This window comes from Camelus bactrianus, chromosome 4, assembly GCF_048773025.1.
Source record: "Camelus bactrianus isolate YW-2024 breed Bactrian camel chromosome 4, ASM4877302v1, whole genome shotgun sequence".
NCBI lineage: Eukaryota > Metazoa > Chordata > Mammalia > Artiodactyla > Camelidae > Camelus > Camelus bactrianus.
Genome location: NC_133542.1, coordinates 45,133,787 through 45,151,820, shown reverse-complemented (window position 1 = coordinate 45,151,820; position 18,034 = coordinate 45,133,787). Strand labels below are relative to the sequence as shown.

At 37.7% G+C, this 18,034-nt stretch overlaps 1 pseudogene; it reads left to right on the top strand.

Moving 5' to 3' along the window:
* LOC123616264 (ras and EF-hand domain-containing protein-like) overlaps positions 1-18,034 on the top strand; it is a 218,416-nt pseudogene that overhangs the window by 153,721 nt on the left and 46,661 nt on the right.

The following is an 18,034-nucleotide window of genomic DNA, read 5'->3' as shown; positions in this document are numbered from 1 at the left end:
TTAAGTATATTGTGTGCCTTGCTCCAGTGCAAGGCCAGAGATCATGGATGGCAATTTATGTGGATTCTGAATATGACAGACAAGTGAGACAGTACTTTGGGACACTGGCTAGATTATCAGTGAAATGGTAGATCATGAAATTTAAGCAATGAGAGAATAAAGTGAGTCTTTTGTGTACATACAGATACTTACATGATATTCTGTAGTCAACAGTGATTCCCCAAAAGGTCTTGCTGCTATCAGGTGTTAGGTACTATATCCATCATAACTGTGCTAAACACATTTCATACGTAAATAAACATGGGACATCTGGCCCTTGGGGAAAAAAGAGAATAAAATGAAGAAATTAGAAGGCGGATGGTAGGAGTGAAAGTAAAGAAGACAGGTATTTGAAGGTCCTGATGAGGTGGAAGATAGTCTCAGTGGGAGTAGGTAGAAAAGTAGTTATAACCTGAGAGGAAAAGAAGTTTAGGTCTAAATGAAGGATGCCCTAGTTAGTAGTTTAAGGGTACGACAAGGTCCAAGGCCATACTAATGGAGTGGGTGGCTGATGGTATGCAGAGAAGGTCATGAGTTATGAGGTCAAGAACCCAAGGTCAAGGTGTTAGGTGGGTCATGGAGTTGGCTGCTGATGTCACCCAGGATACTAGCAGGACTTAGGGTTAAGAGGAAGACAGTGATTGTACACTAAAGTCTTTCATGAAAGGTGGTGACTGAGGGACAAGGGAAATTGATGTCTAACTGCAAGGGTGGTAAATGACAGCTAGGAGGAAAGGGAGAGGCTGTCATGCATGATGTGAGGGAAGTGGTAATTGTTGGCAAGTGATGATGGGAAGCACAGAGGACAAAAACTCCCTGTCCTGACTTTGAGCTACATGACAGTGAGAAAATGAACAGTCTCCACTTGTGGGGGATGTGGGAAAGTATTTGTAGTGGGGTCTCCTTTAAGGCAAGGTAGAGGGATTAAGCAAAGAAACAAGTAAATTCGTAGAGAATTTGGTGTATGGAACAGTATATCCATAGAGCTCAGCTCAAGAGTTTAGATGGAGTAGGGCACGGGTGAGCTGTGCCAATGGCCCGGAAGTACCAAGCAGAAGGGATAAAGGTGGAGGAGAGAGAATGGATGGCCAGAGATGTATTCTTTGGGTATTCCTGGTGAAAATGCAAGGTGAGTTTTCAGTTAATCTCTTTGAAAAGAGGGGGGAATGGGCAATGGACTTCTAAGAGAAGTCACATCTAGATGTCTAGGTATAGACATGACTTTGCTTAGAAGATGTTGGTCTGGAGGGCTGCTATTTCTGCAATCGCTTGGCCTTGAGGGCTCTTCTGTGCTGCAGCCCTGCAGACAGGGCTTTCAACCTTATAACCAAGATTCCCGGTTATGATTGGTTTCAGATTTTATATCCTACTATCATACTTGCATGTCCTATGTTGGCTGGGATCTGTAGAAATGCAGTCATGCACTTCCATAGTGTTTACAGCTTTTAGAACAATTTTCAAGATACTGTCAGTCAAGCACATGATCCCATAAAATGCCATACATTTTACTTTTATAAATATAGTTTTTCTCATGGTTTCTTCACAATTTAGAATGAGAAAAGAGAGTTTTATTGGGGGTTAATAATTTCTGTTAGACTAATTGGTTTATCAAGTGGAAATAAAAAACACATTGAGAGGAGTTAAGATTTGAAAAATAAGCTTGGGGAGTGAGAGGCAAAGTGTACCCCTTGTCAGTTTCAGTGACCCTGAGTGGGGGAGGTTGAAGGATCATGCTGTTCTTTAGCCTTGATGGTGGCTTCCCTCTATTCTTTATTTTTTCACTTTTAACATGGTGTTCTCCAGTGCAGGAGTCTATTTCTCTCATTTAGCTTTGTGACTCTTCGAGATTGGGTGGAAGTGGCAGATATTCTGAACAGTTAGCTGGTAATGTGAAGCTCAGTTTGGCCTTGGAAGTAGCAAAAAGAGGTAGAAAGGGCATGAAATGTTGCAACTTAGCATATTACAGATGCTCAAGCTAAAGTAAACTACACAACAGCCCCTGAACCCCATTTTCCTCCCTGTTAACAATGAAAATTATGATACCCATTTACCTGGAACAAGATAGACATTGAATAAATGTGAGGCTTTCACTTCTTCCTTTTAGCCGAACTGTTGTTTACACTTGGCACCCAAGTGAAGGTTGAAAGTGTAGGAAGGATATAAAGAGGTCTTTTGTCCAAGGCAAATTAGCCTTGGTAGTGGGCAAGTCTTAAATAATGTGACTTGTTTTATTTTACATTTTCTGAATATCCTGATACTAGTTTGGGCACTTAAATGTTTTTAGAGAGCTGACAACATTTTAATCATTGTAACTATATTGAAGTACACAAAATTAAATGAGGGGTTTGACAGGTGATGCCGTCTATCAAGAATTTAATCATTTGGGAAATGCAGAATTTGGTCAGATGAAGCTAAGAGTTTTTCATTGAGATTTCTTTTTATGGGAAGAAAAAGGAAGTATTTCTTTGTAGTTTGAAGGGACTGATACCACCAAGTATAGTCGTGTAGATGCATCCTCTCTTCTTTCCTTTAGCAGACACACTGATTATCAAGTGCTCTGCATACAGCATTTTGATTAAAGGACCTTTTCTATAGTTCATCTCCTTTCATCGCACAGACTGTTTCTTGCAATCTCTCAGAGGCTTTACAGATACCATGAAAAGAAGAGGGTTGCTTCTTCTAAAATTTCCTCTGTTGTTTTATAGTTATGATGTTTCACAATTTTTTTTTTATTTAAAGGATTCTTATTTCTTCAAACAAGAATAATAAATTTGGGGAAAGTTTTATCTAGCAAAAAGTTCGTCACTTTATGGAAACTTTATGGAAATACTTATGTAAATCTAATACCTAGAATGTGCCTAAAGAAAAATCCATTGATACCATTAAGATCAATATATTTTCCTTTTCTTTCTGTTGATAAGTGTTACAGGAATTGTCACACCAACATTTCTGAGTGCTGTGTCTGGAGGATTTTTTTTTTTTTTATCAACTTGGCACAGATAGAAATGTCATCTTGACCTTGTTTCTGAAGGATGTTTTAACCTCACTAATTAAGCAACCTCCATCACTATTCAGTGAAGCTCTCTTGAGAGTGAAGGGCCTTTGATTAGGGAAATTCCCTAATTGGATAGGCCCTCTCATCATAAAATAGTCATAACATGTTGATTCTAGTTTTACCATTAGGAATTCCATTGCTTAACACAAATGGATTATAACAAGAATTTGATTAACCTAAGTCAATTTTAACCTGGAGATATATGGAACCATTGAAAAAAGATCAAGTAACCTTAGCAATCCTGGAGTCTGTGGAAAGAGGATGGGCTTTTGAATCATGATAGCAAAAATAAATACTATACAATTGAGTTTGGGTTTTAATATAATACCAATCTTCCAATGATGGCTAATACTTCTTTTCTCTGTCTCTCAAATTACATTTTAAAATTTTTATTATGAAAATAATCATGAATACACAGAAGAACTATAATGAATTCCCATGTATATCACCCAGTGTCAATAATTACCAATTTTTTTTGGTCTCCTCCACCTTTTTGTTTGTTTGCTGGGATAATTTAAAGCAAGTCCCACATATATTATTTTATCCATAAACGTTTTAGAATTTACCTCTGTCAATCTATTTTTATGCTGTTAAAATACCTATACATGCTAAAACAGTGCTTTATAATTCTAGACTGCCTTATTTCATTAGTTTATCACAACAATATGATAGATATTATATCAGTATTGAGCAGATTGAAAAAAACAGAGGTTTTGAGTGGTTAAATGCACTCTCAGGGGCAGTGGGTTTCAAATCTGGGTCTTATAAATATTTAAATCAATTTTACACTCTGTAGCAGATAATGACCAGACCAAGTAAAAGGCTATTCCTTGGGTATTTGACCTCAACTGCTCTGGGCAGAGGTTCCGTTCTTTTGGTCTTGTGATACCTGTGGACCAACTAAAGAGTGTGAGCATAGCCAGAGGAAAGTGGCCATTCGAGATGTGTATTAAACATGTCTTTTTATTCTGATGTTTTGATATCTGGGGTTTCGCTGACCCTGGAGAAACTGCTGTTCCCAGAGCTCCAGTTCCTAGAGATAGTAAAGGACTCACTTGCAAGCGTGCCTTTTGTATGCAAACTGACCAATCCAATGCCCATATTCCCCAACCACCTCCTTTACCTGGGTCTTACGCTCCAGACCACTATCTGCCAGTCCTAATTACCCCAGGGCCAGGTACCTGACAACTAGGGATAGCCCCTATGCCCTAGAGCCCACCAAAATTATTCAATGCAGCCAATCCTAAACCTGCTTTTTCTCACCCGTTCCTTCCAATAGAAGCCACAATAAAAGCTCTTGCCCACATTTCCCCCTCATTATTTTGCCGCTGGACCCTGGTACTTCCCCTGTGGCCCAGTGTGGTATGGCATGCCTCCTCGTCTTGGGAACTGTGAGTGTAACAAACTCTCTTTTCAATGACAGTCATCTCCTGATGGCCATACCTGAATAGTAATAAAACCTACATTTTAAAACAAGATGGTAAAGGCTGAGTAAAATTTCTGGGGCTTAATACCAAGGCTTGCTGCTGGAAGATCTGACAAGCTTAGTTGGAAGCAGGTGACAGTTCTGGGTCAGGTAACAGGGTTGGAGATCAAACTCTAAAAGAATAGCAATAGGGGACAGGCAATGAGGTCAACAGCATGTAAAGACATCATAATTGAATGGTAATAGTCAATCATTCGGTTATTTTGCTGGCTTCCCAAGATGGGCTAAATGCCGCAGGCAATTACATATTTTTTTAGGTATGACTATCACCTAGGACTACAGGAAGGCAGTGTTCCCTCACACCCTGATGTGGGTGCCTCCCCAATGTTTCTTCCCTTAGGCCCCCATTCCTGCTGGTCCTTCATATCCCATCCAGTCTTGCAATAGTCTACAGTGAAGGGCTATATCTGAGACTCTCAGTACCTGACTCTACTTCAGGTGTTTCCTCTTCTGAGCCTCTTGTTTTCAAGCTAACTCTTAAATTTTCAGCTCAGTTTGCATCTCAGGTAGAATTGTAGATCAGACACCACAGACCCTTCTAAATCCAACACCTTCATTTTACATATGAGGAAACTAAGCTTCAGAGAGGTAAAAGACTTGTCCTGAGAACATAGGCTGCAAAATGGTGAAGGACTTTTGACAGTAAGGTACACATTATTTTACTTATGCTGATAATATTTGGTAAAATCTGACTTCTATTATCATATCTCACAATAACAAGTTTTAGAGGACTATAAGTTACTTGGCTGTAGCACAATCAATATAACAAATATTTATTTTGATAACTGAGAAATTAATTATTCCCTTATGAAAAAAGTTTTTATAATGGTTTATGTCATATTTCATGATAATCCTTACACTGTATAATATGCTAGGTTTTCCTAACTTTTGCCTACATACACACAAATATAGTCACAAACACCCATAAACACACAACATACAAATACTGAATACTCACTCTCTTATTGCCTTTGCAAAATTCCTTAACTCAAATTAACCTATCTAGATGGATAGGGCAATACATAACAATTCATGTGTTAAAACACTTCACAATAACTCATTCATTATAGTATGAACTGCTTTTGACATAATGTCCTAAATGTATGTTGTCAGTTTAAAGAGGTATTTTATTATTTTGTACTGGTTCTGGGAAATACGTGGTTAAAGCTTCATTATTCAGTAATGAATTCACTTATCCAAGATGTAATCATGGCTTCAGGATCCATGTGCCTGTGCCAACTACTGAAGTGACCTGGGCATGTTAAGGAAGATTCCTGAGGTCAGTGATTCTCAAACTAAAGAGGCATGAGAATCACCTGGGGGGAGGGGGGGCTTGTTAAATCCACAGATCGCTGGGCCCCACCTTCAGAGGTTATGGGGTGGGCCCCAGGTATTTGCATTTCTAACAAGTTACTGCTGGTCAGGAGCCACGTTTGGAGAGCTATTGCCTTAGACAATTACTCAACTGAAGGTTATACAAAAAGAGGGGCTGGTAGGAGTTTTCTGTTTCCTTCAGAAACAACTCATGGGCTTGCAGTCTTATACCAAGCAGACTTACTATCGTCCCTGTGCCCTTATTGTGACCTGAAAGGAGCAGGCTCCAAAAACACATGCAAGTAGTAACTAAAGTCAGACAAGTATGTGTGAAACATTAGAACAGAAACACTAATACCCACAAGCCTTAATGCTTTAAAACAATCCGTCAGGTTTTACATGTCTTGTAATTTGAGGGTGAGGGATGGTTCTATATTCTTGTGCATTATCAGTTTGTAAGAAATGTGCAAAATTTTTGATAAACCTCCACTGCCATTGAGCATGGCTATCCTGTAATTTCGGTGTCTCTAGCACAAACGAAAGTAGGCTGCTTCTACTGTAAACTGCCTTTGACCACATATGTTATTGCTGATTTTACTGTGTTGATACTGTTGATCCTCATTATTTGTGAATTCCATATTTGAAAACTTTCCTACTTGTTGAAATTTATTTGTAACTTCAAAATCAATACTCGTGGTGCTTTCCTGGCCACTTGTGGGCACGTGCAGAGCAATGACAAATTTGAGTAGCCCACGTGCTCAGTCTCAGCAGAGATCCAGCAGGGTGTGGCTCTGCCTTCTTGTTTCAGCTCTCACACTGCAAAGACATGTTCTTTTCTTGGCCTATTAGTGTCATGTTTTTCACATTTTTGTGCTCTTCATTAGTGATCTTACTGTTTAAAATGGCCCCCAAACATAGTACTGGAGTGCTGTGTAGTATTCCTGAGGGCAAGAAGGCTGCCCCGTGCCTGTTAGACAAAATATGTGTCAAAGTAGCTTTGTTCAGGCATTAATTACAGTGCTGTTGGCCATGAGTTCAATGTTGATGAATCAATAATATATATTAAATAAGGTGTCTTTAAATAAAAACACACATAAAATAAAGTTATGGATTGATCAGTTGACAAACGTGTTATGACCAGATGCACCCTGGAACCTAACCTTGTATTTCGCCTAGGAGCAGTGATTGAGTATTGGCTGATCTGTGTTTGCAGTAGTTTCATAGAACATAACTATTATGAACAAGGAGAAACAGCTGTCTTGGATTTGCTGAGGACACCATGCTTAGTGAATTTTGTTCATCTGTTGATCAAATTTACCAATTCATTTCATGTTATCAGTACTATCAGGGAGCACAGTATGGTATTTCACTGATTTTTCCCCCTTCCTTAGTCTCCACAAAATATGAGTATTTGGCTGCCTTGCTCTTATCACAAGACATGTGGGCCCCCCGCCCTGCAATGTCCACACCTTTGGACCCTAAACATTGATTGGGAACGCCCCAGGGTTTCTGAGCCCAGCTGGTCAGGAGCCTGGAGAACTTAGGAGAAGTAACTGTGCTTAATATTGCTGCCCTCAAAATGGTGAGATTTCTTGGACTCAGAATGATTTTCCATTGGTTTCCATGTTCCTATGTTTTCAGAACATAATACTAATAATGCTTTCGTCTATGTCTTTTCCCACATCATCATGAAGTAATGCTCTGAAATGTGCATTTTAGGGGGGAAAGAATCCTGTGTGATAGAAAGGGTTTGGACATTGGATTATTTCTTCTACTCAAAAGAAGAAATATTTGAAACTGTTTCCCCAAGGAAACATTGCTATTTAGTTATGAAATAGTTAATAGATCTAAAAGTCAACCTATTAGCTGGATTTTTTTTACCACTTTTCTAACTGAGCGAATATTTACAATAATTTAGTAAAACTATTGAACAAGTAAGAGATAATGATGATAATAATAGTTATTATTTATTGAGCCCCTTCCATGTTCCAGGAACTGTACGAGGCACTTGTTACACTCCTTGTTTCATCAGCTTCCCATCTTCCCTGTGTGAGAAGTAGCACTGTCCCCAGTTTACAGATAGCGTCACTGAGGCTCTAAGAGTTGAAAGAGAAATAATACAGATCACAAAGCTAGTAAGCCTGGACCCTAGTTTGCTGGTTGTCCCCCACTGTATCCCACTTGGCTTCCATCTTTGTGGAAGGAGAAGGGAGTCTGACTTCTCCCTCAGATATGATTAGCCAAAAGGTAATATAACAATGGAAAAGGCTGATTTTCACAAACTGAATGTTGATTGCAAGTCTGTGAATTTGGAGTGGACAGTACTTCTGGCTGAGAATAGATTGTTGTCATGCCTTTTGATACTGGTTGATTGGAAGCCAGTGAAAGGATGTTCTGACAGCAATTGAATTAAAATTTTTATGTTCTCAGTTTTCTCTTTTACTAGATTCATCTTGGGCTCTGAAGTGTTCTTGCCTTGAACACTGCTCTGAATAAAGTAATGAGGGAACAATACTTTATTTCTTCTTCTTTTTAATCAAAATGTCATGTCCTTGAAAAGAATTCTCCCTTAAACATCAGCAATCTGCTCTTAGCTTGCTTTATGGTGTATTTATATATGTTTGGGGAAGTCTTTCACAAACTCAAAATTTCTGGAAAGAAATAAATTCTCATTCTCAGTCTCTTTTCACTCAGAACAGCAAACTCACACAGCAACAATAGCTTAATCTTATTCAATTTCTAGACATTCACTTCTAATCCATGAAGAGCTCCTAAATTAGTATTATGTTTGCCGTGTTAGATGACTTGATATCCTAAATAAGATGAGGGATGCTGTACAAGGGCAGAGCCTATTGCTTAAATTATTTGAGTCTGGTTTAGTAAATGCTGTATTACTATTGTATTTCAGGTTCCTTAGTTAATCTAAACAGTATTGAATAAGCGCTTCCGTGACTCTCTGATTTATATATTCATATGGGGATTCTGTAGATTCTAGCACTAAAATAGACATGCAAGAGCATAGATTTGGAGCCCAGTCCCAGAAGGTCTTTGGGCCTCTAGGTGTTGGTCATGAGACAAAGCACAGTTCCTGGCATGTGATCAGTGCTCTGTAAATTTATGTTGACTTAATGACTGGGCTGAGACCAGGCTATGAAGGAAGGCTACATCACTGTAAATTATGTGTCAATTGAGATTTTGTGAACCAAATCTCATTTTGAATGCATAGTAAAAGTTTGTTATATTTAGGAACTTTGCCTAGAATTATCTGTAAAATGAAGAGCTACTTCCTACTCTGTAACTTTTATTGTTTTTAAAAAAATTATTGACTGTACATTTCATAACTGTGACTCATTTATTTTGCAGTTGGGAGTTTGTAACTCTTAATCTCCCTCATCTATTTCTCTCCTCCTCTCACCCACTCCCCTCTGGCAACCACCTGTTTGTTCTCTGTATCTGTAACTGTATTCCTGTTTTGTTATATTTATTCATTTTCTTTGTTTTTAAGATTCCACATATAAGTGAAATCATACAGTATTTGTCTTTCTCTATCTGACTTATTTCACTTAGCATAATGCCTTCTAGGTCCATCCATGTTGTCACAAGTGGCAAAATGGCATTCTTTTTTATAGCTGGGTAATATTCCATTGTGTGTGTGTGTGTGTGTGTGTGTGTGTGTGTGTGTGTATAGATTCTAGCACTATATATATATATAAGAAGATATTTGTATTTATATATTTATATATGTATAAAATATCTTCTTTATGCATTCATCTATTGATAGGACTTAGATTGTTTCCATATCTTGGCTATTGTAAATAATGCTACAGTGAACATAGAGGTGCATGTATATTTTCTAATTAGTGTTTTTTCATTGTCTTTGGATAGATATTCAGGAGTGGAACTGCTGAATCATGTGATAGTTCTATTTTTAATTTTTTGAGGAATCTCCATACTGTTTTCCATAGTGGCTATACCAGTTTATATTCTCACTAACAGTGCATAAGTGTTCCCTTTTCTCCATATCCTCACCAACACTGGTTGTTTGTTGTCTTTTTGATAATAGCCATTCTGACAGGTGTGAGGTGATATACTATTGTGGTTTTGATTTGCATTTCTTTGATGATTAGTGGTGTTGAGCATCTTTCGTTCCATTCTGAAAGCTGAAGCTATTTTTGCTTTTGCAAAGATTTGACAGTGACTTCTCAAACAGCTTTTCATTTAGAAAAGTCTTTATTTTATTTCTTGATTTTCAGACTTAAAAATACTTAAATGAAAGCAGCAAAAACACTTGAGCTTTGCTTGAAATTTGATCATGGAAATCTCGTTTATATTATCTTTAACACCTTTTTTATTTCTTAAATTAAATTAGAAATTTTAAGTCGAAGTGCAGTCAGTTACAATGTGTCAATTTCTGGTATACAGCACAGTGTCCCAGCCATGCATGTGCATACATATATTTGTTTTCATACTCTTTTTCATTAGAGGTTATTACAAGATATTGAATATAGTTCCCTGTGCTCAGACACCTTTTTAAAAATAACTTTCATGATGAGAACATTCTATGAAAATCTAGATAAGGCTAAACTTGTTTAGATACTTTGAGCTCAGTACTTAACCAAGTAGATGTGGGGAGCATAGAAGACAAAGCCCTTTCTCTAGGAAATGGAGACTTGGGGAAATGCACAATGTGATTTGAAGAGCATTGGTATGTGTTTCTTTATAGCAGCAAATTACATTGAAATGGCCTCTCCTCTCCACTCATCTAGTTAATGAAATATGAAAGTAATATTTCTCCACATAGAAGCGCACCAACTCTTGTCCTGCTAGCTAGGAGAAGGGTAACAGAGTATGACAGTTTGTGAAAAGCCCCAACTAAATCCTTTCTAATTAAACTCTATAGCTATCTTGAAGTGAGTGGATGCTCACAGGTAACCAATGCAGGAATCCATGTGTTGGCAAGAAGCCGCCCCCAGCTCAAGTATCTGGACCTACACTCCACAGGGACAAGCATAAGAGGGTAGGAGTTTTACAGATTATCCTTTATTTATCCAGTGGCTTTAAGAAAATGAATCATGCTTTTAATTATCCCTTTCAGTTTATCATTTTAAGGGCACTTGCGTGTCTATAATATGGATTATGATATGGTAGACCAAAAGGAATCTCTATAGATGTTAAATGAAACTATGGATGGAGATTTATTCAGTCAACTGAAGGGAAAGTTGTTTACCAAGGGGACTATATACAAATGATACATTATGTATAGGCTGGTATGAACTACTATACAAACATAGAATTAAAATACAATAATAATTATTTACTTTTCTAATTAATTGCTCATTTAAGCAACTTCTGCCTCATTTATAGGAAATCTCTTTTCTTCTTCTTTCCTCTGCCTCTTTGTTAAATTATACTGGGATCCTGGTGGCTTACACAGTCAAAAGAGAAGGGAGGGTCTATCCAGCTTTACCCAAGTGAGGAGACTGGAAGCTTGTGAGTTCACCACTGCCCTTGCTTCCTGCTGCCACAAGGGGGAGATGCTGCAGACTCATCCTTCATGGTTCAATAGATTCCAGGGTCCCCTGCTGCAGTGATAGTTAGGGAACAGGATCTCCAGTGAAATCAGCTGGGTTCTTTGAGGGAGAATGGTCTCAATTCCTCCGTTCTATGCAGTGTTCCCCAAGACTGGGATCTCAAGATTGCACCTATTGGTGTTTAGTTCCTTCAATTCCCTTACACAGCTATCTCCCAGGTTATTAGTTGACTGATTACAGCTGGTTCTGACACCTGTCAATCATGATTCCTGAACTGTCATCTTTCTTTTCTCCCTAGTCAGCATTTCCTTCCAAACTCTCAAATCATAATCCCCCTTCCCCAGGATATTGGAACTAATAGTCCACTCTTCTGATGGAGGCTACTTTGGTCATTTCAAAGGGCCCTACATTTGCCCATCTGAGGGAGATTCTCACTTATGCTTGGGCACTGGGTTACCTCCACTAGTGTTAAGTAAAGTCAAATGTACAGTGTAAGAAACCAGCAATTATAAGTATCATTGTCAGGGTGTATGTCATTCTTGTAAGTAATGTTAATTAGCCAGAACCATTGTTCAGACAGCAATGTGTAATCAGGTATAACTGAACCATTTAAAGAACTTCAAAAATGTGCTCCTCCATCAAGGCAATGAAAAAACTGGCAACAGTTGTCAGAATCAACTTTTTCAGAACTCTGACTTGATGCAACTCCAGATACATTTATACAAAACAAAACAAAACAAAACAAAACAGCTGAATCTCTGTAGGAATAGTGAACTTTGCAGTGTTTAATTTATCCAGTTCCCATCCCCTCTTCCCCAGCTCCGTGGTCACCTTGAAAATAGAGTATTGATTATACTCTATTCAAAGTTATTATAAAATTTTGGCTACATTCCCTGTGCTGTACAATATATCCCTGTATCTTATTTATTTTATACATAATAGTCTGTATCTCTTAACCCCCTACTCTTATTTTGCCTCTTCCCCATCACTCTTCCCACTGGTAACCACTAGTTTATTCTCTGTATGTGTGAGTCTATTTCTGTTTTGCTATATACACTCATTTATTTTTTTGGATTCCATATTTAAGTGATAACATGCAGTATTTGTCTTTCTTTGTCTGACTTATTTCACTTAGCATAATACCCTCCAGATTCATCTATGTTGTTGCAAATGGCAAATTTTCATTATTTTTATAGCTGAATAAATTCTGTAGTATCTATCTTTCTATCTATCTATCTAATCAGATCTTCTTTATCCGTTCATCTGTTGATGGACACTTAGGTTACTTCTGTATCTTGGCAATTGTAAATAATGCTGCTATGAACATTGAGATACATGTATCTTTTCAAATTAGTGTCTTTGTATTTTTTTGATACATACTCAGCAGTAGAATTGCTGGATCATATGGTAGTTCTATTTTTAGTTTTTTAAGGAACCTCCATACTATTTTCCATAGTGACTGCACCAGTTTACATTTCCACCAAACATGTACTAGGGTTCCCTTTTCCCCATATCCTGATCAACATTTGTTATTTGTGGTCTTTTTGACAATGCCATTCAGACAGGTGTGAGGTGGTATCTCCTAGTGATTTTGATTTGCACTTCCCTGATGATTGGTGATACTGAACATCTTTTCATGTACTTGTTGGCCTTCTTTCCTAGTTGCTTAAAGTAGAAGGTGAGAGTATTGGTCTGAGTTCATCTTTTTTAATGTAGATACAGCTATAAATTTTCTTCTGAGCCCTGCTTTCACTGCATCCCATAAGTTTTGGTATGTTGTGTTTGCATTTTCATTGATCTTACAGTATTTTCTAATTTTCACCATAATTTCTTCTTTGGACCCCTATCTCACACCATATACGAAAGTAACTCAAAATGGATGAAAGAAGAAAATGTAATACCTAAATCTATAAACCCTTAGAAGAAAGCAAAAGTGTAAATCTTCATGATATTGGACTAAGCAATGGTTTCTTAGATATGAAAACTCAAGCACAAGCAACCAAAAAAAATTAAACTTCATCAAAATTAAAAACCTTTGGGATGACTGTGTCTCAGTCAATTGGAGCTGTGATAACAAAATGTCAGACTGGGTAGCTTATAAACAATAGATAATCATTGCTTTGTTATGGAGTTATGGAGACTGGAGTTCTGAGATCAAGTTGCCAGCATGGTTGGGTGAGGGCTCTCTTCCCCATCACAGACTTCTTGTATCCTCACATAGTGGAAGGAGCTAGGGAGCTCTGTGGGATCCCTTTTACAAGACTGATCCCATTCATGAGGACTCCACCCTCATTAATTAATTGCCTCCCAAAGGCCCTGTGTACTAATACCATCACCTTTAGGGGCTAAGATTTCAAAATATGAATTTTGGGTGGAAACAAATATTCAGACCATAACAACACTATCAAGAAAGTGAAAAGACAGCCCACAGAATACAAATCATAAATCTGATAAACTCAACTTAAAAACGTAAAAGATTCAGAAAGACTTTTCTCCAAATGAGATATATAAATGGACAATAAGCATAAGAAGATACTCAAAGTCATTAGTCATTTGGGAAATGCATCTCAAAATCACAATAAGATATCAGTTCACATCTTCTAGGATGGTAATAATAATAATAAACGGAAAATAAAATAACAAACATTAATGAGGGTGTGGAGAAATTTTAATGCTTATACATTGCTGGAAAATGGTGCAGCTGCTTTGGAAAATAGTTTTGCAATTCCTCAAAAGTTAAGCTTGATGTTACCATATGATCCAGGAATTTCACACCTAGAATTAAAAACATACATTCACACAAAAACTCATACATGAATATTTGTAGTAGCATTATTCATAATAGCCAAAAAGTCAAGATAACCTAAATGCCCATCAGTTGATGAATGGATGAACAAAATGTGATATATTCATACAATGGAATATTATTCAGCCATAAAAAGAATGAAGTAATGATACATGCCACAACGTGGGTAGACCTTAAAAACATTATGCTAAGTGAAAGAAGCCAGTCACAAAAGGCCACATATTGTATAATCCTATTTATAAGAAATGCCCAGAATAGGTCAAGCTACAGAGACAGAGAGTAGATTAGTCTTTGCCTGGGGATGGGGACAGTTTGGAATTGAAAATGACTAACATTGGATATGGGGTTTCTTCTTGTGATGATGAAATGTTCTGGAATTAAATAGTGGTGATGGTTGTACAACTCCTTGAATATACTAAAAACTACTTTATTGTATACTTTAAAATGGTGTATTTTATGAGATGTGAACTATATCTCAGTTTTTAAAATCATAAAAATAATTCCTGAGATGAATTCTTTTATATAAATATTTCCATAGTCATTTAATACAATCCCATACATTTATAGACAAAGAATAAGGTAATTGTGTCAGAAGATCATTATTGTGATGCCACTTACCACTGGGTGAGGTTTTGCAGGATATTAAGGTGAATAGGGCTCTTGGCTCCTCCATAAAATGACACAGCTGTGCATTTAGGGTAACTAGACTTGCTTTTTCAAGGCTCTTCTGTATTTTCTCAGTCAGCTGTCATTTTTAAATCACAGAGCAATGCCTCCTCTGCAAACTTGATGCTTTTATTTGGACATTGCCTGGGGAACCAGATAATGAAGTAACATCTTAATGTCCCCAATATTCTGCTAGCTGATGTCTCCCAGGAAAATTTCCTTTAACTGATTGCCCACTTACTAAGTCTGCTGAATCTGTAACTCCCACTACCAAATGGCTGCGGTCCCACTCCTCTACGTTTTGTGTCTCACAAAATAAGACCCAGTGATGTGTCCATCTCTCTGCAGATCCCAGCAGCTGCCCTTGTCTCTGCTGTCTTTCTGCTCTGGCTGCTCATGCCGTTTCTCTGCCTTTTTTCTGCTGTTTCCACTTGCCATGTGGATATGGCCACCACCATGTCTGTTGGGACACCCAAAATGAAGCCAAACTATTCAGGATTGCAGCCGCTCTGAGCTTTCTCCCTGCCATTCCTTGATGGCATTTTCTGGGCCTCTGTCACTTACTTCTTTCTCTAGATGCTTGGGGAAACCTTCCATTTCTTGGGTATAGTTTTTAAAAAGCCATTCCATTTGGCTTCATTGCATTCCTAATGATATAGCTCTTTCGGTTTGACCATCTTTTGGAGTTTCTGGAAACACTTTCTGTTTTATGTCAAATCCATCTCACCTCCAGAAAGCCGAGAAATGGGTACCAAGAAAAACTGCTGCCTGGCACAGTCTCACGTAGGCTAAACTACTCTAATTCAGGGTGTGAATAGTCTGCTTGGGCTGCCATAACAAAGTACTGTAGACTGGGTACAACAAAGCCATGAAATTTATTTCTCACCGTTTTAGAGGCTGGGAAGTTCAAGATCAGGGTGACAGCATTCTGTTCTGGTGAGAGCTCTCTTCTTGGGTTGCAGATGGCTGTCTTTGTGCAGTATTCTCACATGATGGGGAGAGAGAAAGGGGGTGGGGGCAGAGAGAGAGAAACCCCAGTGCTCGGGTGTCTTTTTCTGTAGGGGCACTAATCCTATCATGAAGGCCTCATCTTTGTGATCTCATCTAATACAATTTACCTCCCAAAGACCTCACCTTCAAATACCATCTCACTGGGAGTTAGGGTTTCAACATAGGTATTTTGGAGGGACATTATTCAGTCCATAGCAGAATGACTTTTTGATTTTTGTCTTCAGTGTTCCTGCTCTTTCTCCCTATAATCTGACTTCTACTGAAATACCCACCCCCTGATAGTCAGGTTTATCTACTTCTTTCCTATTGGGTTCCTGGACCCCAAGCAAGTTAAGGGATGTGACAAAGTACTTGTTTTAAGTGACTCCAAATATTCTGTCACAGTTACTCTTATTGGTACCCAGCTCCCAGGATAGCTCCCAATGATCCCCAGCACCTGGTATTCACACCCTATATAGTCCCTTCTGAAATTGCATTATCATTGGGCTGTGTGACTAATAGAATACAACAGAAGAGATGGTATCTCACAAATGAGATTAGGTGATAAAAGACTATCCTGGCTTCCATCTAGGGCAGATCTTTGTCTGTCTATCTGTCTCTCATCACTTCCTCTGGGGGAACCAGCTGTCATATCATAAGAATACTCAGGCAGTCTCTATAGAGTCCACATGGTGAGGAACTAAATTCTCTGGCCAACAGCCATTGTGGAACTGAGGTCTTCCTGCTAACAACACTGTGAGTGAGCCTGGAAGCAAGCTTCCCCACAGTTGAGACTTTAGATGAGACCACAGCCCTCCCAACAACAGCTTGACTGCAATCCTGTGAGGCACCTTGAGCCAGAACCACTCAGCTAAGTCATACCTAGATTCTTGACCCAGAGTAACAAGGATAATACATAGTTATTGTTTAAAAGTGCTAAGTTTTGAGGGGTAATTTGTCATGCAGCAGGTAGCTAATACACACTGAGAAGTATTATTATCCCCAATTACTGAGTAAGATGTTGATAACCTCTAGACAGTTGCTGCCTAAGCCCTTATACGTCAGGTTCTTGTCGCAATCCTGTGAGGTGCACAGGGCAGGTATTAATATTCCCACCTACTGTATAGGACATTTTAAACCAGAAAGTGACTTGAGAACTTAGCAAGTTTGTAAATGTAGGATGGAGATTGGAAAATTGTAGTCAGCTGCCTGTTTCTGGAAATGGCCTACAAGCTAAAAATGATTTAAATGTTTATGTTTTAAATGGTTATATAAGAACCTCTATTATGTTTTTGATTTTACCTCTTAGCCTGTGATCAAATACAAATTAAAATACAAATTAAAACCTACAAAGCCTAAACTATTTACAATCTGACCTTTAAGAAAAATTGTCAACCACTGACTTGGGATCTTCATAATCAAATGAAACATTTTTAGTTTATTATAATGAAATTAAGATGAGGCTTTATTACAATACCCTTAAATATAGATTATCCTGTAAATATAGTTTTGTATCTGTCTCCTTTCCATCTAAACTTGTACTATGTTCTCATTATCCATCATTTTTCAAAAACATTGTTTTGATGCTTGCTTGCTGTTCTATTATAGAAATTTGATACAATTTATTTAAATATTGTTCTGTTGTTGAACATATAGAATATATAGATTGCTTCCACTTTCACTCATGAGAAATATAGCAGTAAAAAATCCTTGCACACAAATATTTACATTTTTGATTATTTAATTGGCATAAATCCCTAGAAATAGAATTACTAGTTCAAAAGTTACAAAATAAACATTTTTAAGGATTTCAAATGAATATTGCTAAATTGCCCCCAGAAAAGCTGTACAATTTACTCTTCCAATAATAATGTATGGAAATGCTTATTTTGGCACATCACTGGAAAATCTGGTTCTCTCTTAGATACATAGCCAACATTATGTAGAGGGTGTCTTATTTTAATTTGTTTGGCCAATGATTCTTTTTAAAAAAATTTTTTTTAATTGAAATACCATGAGTTACAATGTGTCAATTTCTGGTATACAGCACCATGTCACGCATATACGTACATATATTCATTTTCATATTTTTTATTAAAGGTTATTATAAGATATTGAACATAGTTCCCTGTGCTATATTTGCTGAT